The 6374-nt window shown below is 44.2% G+C and overlaps 1 pseudogene; it reads right to left on the bottom strand.

Moving 5' to 3' along the window:
• Nucleotides 1-909: 909 nt before the first annotated feature.
• On the bottom strand, nt 910-4993 carry LOC146798692 (voltage-dependent calcium channel gamma-8 subunit-like; annotated as a pseudogene).
• Nucleotides 4994-6374: the final 1381 nt, after the last annotated feature.

Raw genomic sequence — 6374 nt, 5'->3', positions numbered from 1 at the left:
CAGTCAGTGACTTGGGGAGGGAATGTGGTGTGTGTCGGCTAGACTGCCGACTTTGGTGCTGGAAACCAGGGTTCGAGCCTCGGGGTCGCGTCCACAACCTGTGATTCTGGGCAAATCACTTAATCTCCCTGTGCCTGAATGTGTAATGTAAATACGGTGTTCATGTAAAGCGCTCCAATACCTTCGGGTCGAGTTCGCGCTATATAACCTTGCACTTTGTTGTCACCAGGCCTGCAGGACAAGCTCAACCCCCACTGCACTCAGCACTGTGGGGTAGAGTTTCAGGGATTGGTTCCTTCCTCTGAAGCCCTGTATCTGAGCCACGACATTCTGGGATCTAACAGTAACACAGCAAGCAGCTTCCATCTAACTACCCAACAAAGCTGGGATATACTTACGTTTCAGAAAGAAACCTCTTACCTTTGTAAAAATATTATTTTCCCTACTTCTTTCCTATCTTTCTTCCCACATTCACCAATTTCCTTGTTTCCATCCTTCCTCTCTCCTGACCTTTTTTCTTCATTCTTTCCTTCTTTGCTTAAATCATCCCTTACTTTTTTCTCCTCATTTGTATTTTCGTATCTTTTATTACAATGCTTTTTTCCTTTCATGTCTTAGTTTTCTTTTCTTGCACTGCCTCTTTTCAGTGTTCTTAAACATACATTATTTTCTCTGTTCTTTATATGCAATCTATTACTATTTCATTTTCCTCTCTCTGTCCCCCAGTTCCAGTTTCCTGATCTATCTCTGCAAACGTTCATACTTTGTGAAGGAAAACATTTCTGGAATCTTCCTCATGTTTCTTCATGACAATAATGGCTAATACCTCCTCCAACAACACTCGCCAAGACACACACACTACCACACACGCTCGGTCACACAAACACACCCGCTGGGTGTGCCCACTCCCTACACAGGCGTGGTCTTCCTGTTTAGCGTGTTGGTGCCATCCTTGCCCTGCGTCTCCCGTGTTGAACGCTGAGCCAGTGACCGTCACGGTGACCCCAGACTCCTTGGGGAAGCAGTTGTGAAGCTACAGGAAGCTGTGATCTGCCCGCTCTGTGTTGTACAGGCTGCTGACTTTGGCCTTGGAGGGATCCCTGGACAAGGTGTACATGGAGATGTCAGTTGATGGGACCCCCTTCACTCCCACTGGCAACGTGTCCCGGGACTGGGAGGGCTCGGTTGACCGAGAGCAGGAGCGCCGGCAGTACCTGAAACGGTAGCTGGGCAGTCGCAAAATGGCCTACGGGTTTTTGATAAGTTCCGTGCGAGATTTGCAATGGGCCTCCCTGTTTTTTTATGTAGATGTTGACAGCCAAGACCCCGATCATCTCAGCCAGTATGACTGACAACCCTCCGAAGTAAAAAGACCAACCATACGAGTAATGGCTTTTCTTTTTATCATGAGACTTGCCCGTTGGCAGATATGTAAACGATCACTCCGATAATGTTGCTCAGACCTGCAGTGGTGGGAGGAATGAAAAAGATGTATTACTTTGATGGCTAACTAAATAGAACATTAATTAGTTCATAAAGCTATGTCCTGGCTAGAAAAGTGCACATATGTTTTGGAAGAAGACCTTCTATGTAATAGAAACCCCATGGTTCCTTAGAGATGCTGGTTTTTCATTATATTTCATCCTTCATTCTTTGGCAACATACATTTTTAGGTCTCGCCAGAGCATGTGCTGCTCTGTGAGATATTTAGTAAGTGGGTTTTCAAAGTGCTACCCACAGGCTTTTGCTGGCCTCAAGCGTGCGTGTCCGTGTGTGTGAACGTGCACAGCTGCCATCTGGGTTTCTGTAATGGCTCATTAAGCCTTAGAACGTGTGAATACCCTGCCCTACCCCCTCCCTTCTCCCACTCCCTCCTCGTCAGCTTCTCTTATTACAAGCTTCCCGCGTCGCGCGGCCAATGCTTGTTAACTCCAGTATCACCACCGTATGTACTCTTGCCAAGCTGCGTAGCTATAAAACATTGACACTTTAGTTCCGTGTACAGCTTGAAATCTGCATTAAATCTGATTTGTGTAGAAAGAAGTTTTTAAACTAGCACTTCTGTTTTCAGTCGATCCTCGTTCACTTTGCACATGCTTGTGTTTTCAGCTGATTCTCATTAGTTGCTTGCAAACGAGATCAGCTGAAAACACAAGCGCTTGCAAACTGAACAAAGATCGGCTGTAAACACAAGCGCTTGTTTAAAAACTGCTTTGTACACAAATCTGGTTTAGAATGCCCACTAAATTGTATGCCTAGCAGATAGAATGCAAATTATTCGGCATATTAAAACATATTTGTGAAGAAAGCAGATTTTAAACAACCGCTTGTGTTTTTAGTCTATCCTAATATACTTTCACAGTTTTATAGCACAAACTTAACCCGAAGGTGTCCGAGCGCTTTACATGCACCCACGGGGAGATTAAGTGATTTGCGTGTGAGATTCCTGCCTACAAAGGAACTTTTATTTGCTCAAATAATGTAAACTATCATTGCAAAGCAGTGCTCTGGATTAGACTAGCTCCAGCTGCACAAGTGTGAGCCATTCCTGCTGAGATAGGATGCCTTCCGAAGCGGTGCTTCATTTTATTTTACAACCAAACGAGGACTCCGACTTCTATGGCTGAGAGACATCCCTGCACATAAACAAAAGCCTACTCTGGTGTGTGCTCACAAGGGCTTCACTAGCTGAAAACGGACTCTCACAGATGACCGTATCAGTTTTTAGAGGCATGCTTTTATCCATAGAAGCAACAAGGCAGATTTCCTTCTATACAATGACTCTGTAGATCCATTACTATGGTCAGAGATGCCGTCCCTGTTCACATTTTACCTCAATTTGCTTTCCCTAACAGTAGTTCCTTTTCTTCCTGCTGTTTCTTTGTTGTTTTCATTTCTATAGTCAGGGTCCCTGGAATTAATCCGCAGTAGAACGCTAAATTATCCTACAAGAAAAGGCAAAACCTGCGGCATAATGCGACACATTTTAACAGTATTACTTTATTATTTTGTCCTTTTTACACATGACACATGTTAATACTATCTGGGCAACAATTTCACATCACTAGTACCAGCTAGTTTAACAAACAAATACAGAAATAGGCAACTGAATACCCAGTTAACCTTTGCAAAGGGCCCTCCACTGCGTACAAACACATGTTGCCATGGTTTTATTAACTTTAGAACTGTTTGAGCTACAAACAATGTTTTTTTAATATCTCGAGATTATGCTGCAGATAATATATTTTGCGGCAAATCCATAATTATGTGAAAAACTCTGCAGCCATAGAATCGTATAATTCCAGTGCCTCCTGTGAGCGGAGCTCCCTTTAGATTCTGGCTGTGGTCAGATTGTGGAAGGATGATTATGTTGGCGCAGTCATATTAAGAGCTATAGAAGTGAATCCAATGTGCCCGTTAGTGGTTTCAAATCTTGTGGCTTCAAGAGCATATAATTCCATAGTTACTTGTTTTCGCAGCCAGCATATTACTCTTGTCTCCCTCCCTCATAACCTATTTCCCATTTTCTGGGTCTCCAGCGCCTCAAGGGCATATGAATAGAAATAGCGCTATGAAAATATCTGGCACTCTCTTGGTCTCTTTTCTTTTTCTGTACCTCTGTCGCTGCACTTTCTTTGTCTCTCTCAGTTCTTCCCACCCTCTTTCACCTCACGGATGTATGGTGCTCTATCTCGGCGGCACTTTCTTTTTCTCTTCCATTCTACTTTCTCTGTCTGTCTCTTTCTTTCTCCCCCTTGGCTTCTTCTTTACCTCCTGACTATCTGTCTCTTTCTCACTCCACGTGACTGCGAGAATCTCCTTTCTCTACATCTCTCCCGTAGCCTCTCTTTCTGTGTGGCTGACTGTCACACTTGCTCTCTCACTGTCCCGTACCTGCCTTTCTGTGTCCCCCTCACCGTCTCTTCTGTGACCTGCTCTCCCTTCTCCGTCGGTTGATCTTTTTTGCTCCTCTAGGAATGTGGCTATTCTTGTTCAATATAATTTTTCAACATTCTGCACAGCAGCCACGCTGCTCTACTACATAGCTTAAAAACAAAGGCCAAGCCAAAACCTCTGGCTAATCACTTATAAGGTCCCAAAGGCGAGACCTATTTGCTATGCCAATGCTTGTTTTAATGTAGCAAGTGATGAGAAATCACCCTAATCAGTCAGTGGCCCTCTCCTGCTGTCCTATGTCACTGGATAGCAGTCTCTGCCACCTCATTTTTCACCTCCCAAGATTTGGATCTTTTAGTTGTCACTCCATGATAATACTGTGCACTTCAGACAGGCATAGTAGGAAGACTCAGCTGCCTTTGTCAAGGGTTGAACTTGTGACCTGAAGATCTTTGAAGAGAAATAACTTTTCATCCTTCTCAAACTTTCACCCCTCCTTTTTAGCCGTACCACCCCAACTAACAAACACACTCAACCACTACTCACGGAAACAATTGACTACTTCCCCTTTTCAAATCAATTGCTATCATTCTATCCCTTCTTCAAACTTCCCTTTTGAAATCCATTCCTATATTTCTATCCCTCCTGCAAACTCTACTAAAGACACAAGAAGAGCATAAACCTAACACAACCAGCACAAGAAAAGCACACAAAAAAACCGTTTGTGCTAACCTACTAACGACTAATCTTGGGATCAGGAATAGTGTGCTACTCACTGAAAATGCGCTTCAATGCCTTCTCGGGGGTCGTTAACGCTATACAATACATTTACAATTACTTCTGCCACTTCTAAGCGCTATAAAGAACAGATGCTACTGTTGTCGAATCCAGTGGTTTTCAGTTTAATAACCTCAGAAGGATGGAAATCTTTTTGAGCCATCTTGCTAGATATCAGCAGAAAGACTGATGAACTTTGACTTTTGTTGTATTTAACAGTACCTCCGTGCTCCATGGTCTCTGATCCGGAGTTTCTCCAGATGGCCAGCAGGTGCCGCTGCAGGGCTGTGTCTCTGCTTCCCACGTTCCTCGGCGACATGTTATTGGCACTCACCGCACCGAGTCGGGCTGCCTGGGCACTTACTACACAGTTCTAAAGATGACGTGGTGTCACCTTGTTTCCCAACAAATTTAATCACCCACAGCCTGATGCAAATAGTTTGGTGTCCCTTCAACCCTGCCATTTCAGGTGCCCAATCTGTGTGCTACAAAATCGACTTCCTTCTGCACCTCATCTTCCTCCTTGAGTGTATCGGGTTGTAGCATTTGAATAGTGCTTTATATCTATCATTTTCCCAGCCGGAACGGTCAGGCCAGGTCCTCCCAGAACCAGAAACTTTTATCCTAGGACTGGTTTGTGTGTATCATCCCTCCTCAGTCAGGCTAGCTGGGCAGACCCGTCCCACTCAGGGTGACGAATGCCAAAAAAAAAAAAAACCCAACAATTGATGGACAGAATGCGGAACAATATTAAACATTCACCTCCAGTACCGGGATCTGGGTCTATATCCATTGTTTTTTCTTTGCTCAATATGCCATTCCAGTTTGTTCCCAGCCATATGCAAATCAGTATTGACCCTGTGCCCAATGGGAACAGCCAGGCCAGCTCCAAACATAGGCAGAGAGCACTACCATGTGGGGTACTCTCACAAATATATATATGCCTGAGTTTAAAAATAAGGGCTGGTGCAGAGCACCGCAAACACCAGCACAAATTAAACACTGAATAATGTGGGAGATATTAAGTGAGGTGCGTTGGATTCTAAAGACATGCTGCAGCGTGCCTCACAGCGCTTAAGCATGACATGTTGCAGAGAGTGCGAGAACAGACGCAGTCCTGCAAGCAGGTACTCACCATCTTTAGGGTGAAGGTGAAGCAAAACATTCAAGTAGGCATGACTTAGCAGGGAATGAGTGCCACTACATTTACTGTTAAACCACTCCACTACTTTTTATACCATTTTTTACATTTCATGAACCATCTAGATTCTAGAAAGTGTGGATGAAAAGTTTATTGCACTAATCTACGCTTGACACTTTGATGGTTCTTGTGAGTTCAGTGGTGCATATGATCATGACCTCAGTCTTGGAGTCATTCAGGCACAGAGAGCTTTCCCTCTTCTTTTTTTTTTTTTGAAAACCTTTATTTCGAAATTCAGGACACAGCTATTCAGCCGACAGCCCGAAGGTTCGGCAGCATTGCAAGTTAGATACAGTGATGTGTCCCCAATACAGTTCAAAGAGTAATGCAAAGGTCCAATTTTAAATAAACACAGAAAAAACACACAACAAACCCCAGCAAGGCAGAACATTGAAAGCCCATGGCGAAAGCCCCCAGGGGAGGCCGGACCCCACTCATCTACTAAGTATAAGACTGTGTGCGGAGGAAGAAGGGGAACAGCAGAGGCCCAGAACGGTTA

Source organism: Triturus cristatus, chromosome 9 (assembly GCF_964204655.1).
Source record: "Triturus cristatus chromosome 9, aTriCri1.1, whole genome shotgun sequence".
Lineage (NCBI taxonomy): Eukaryota > Metazoa > Chordata > Amphibia > Caudata > Salamandridae > Triturus > Triturus cristatus.
The sequence above is the reverse complement of the archived record's forward strand: the minus strand, read 5'-3'. Positions and strand labels throughout refer to the sequence as shown.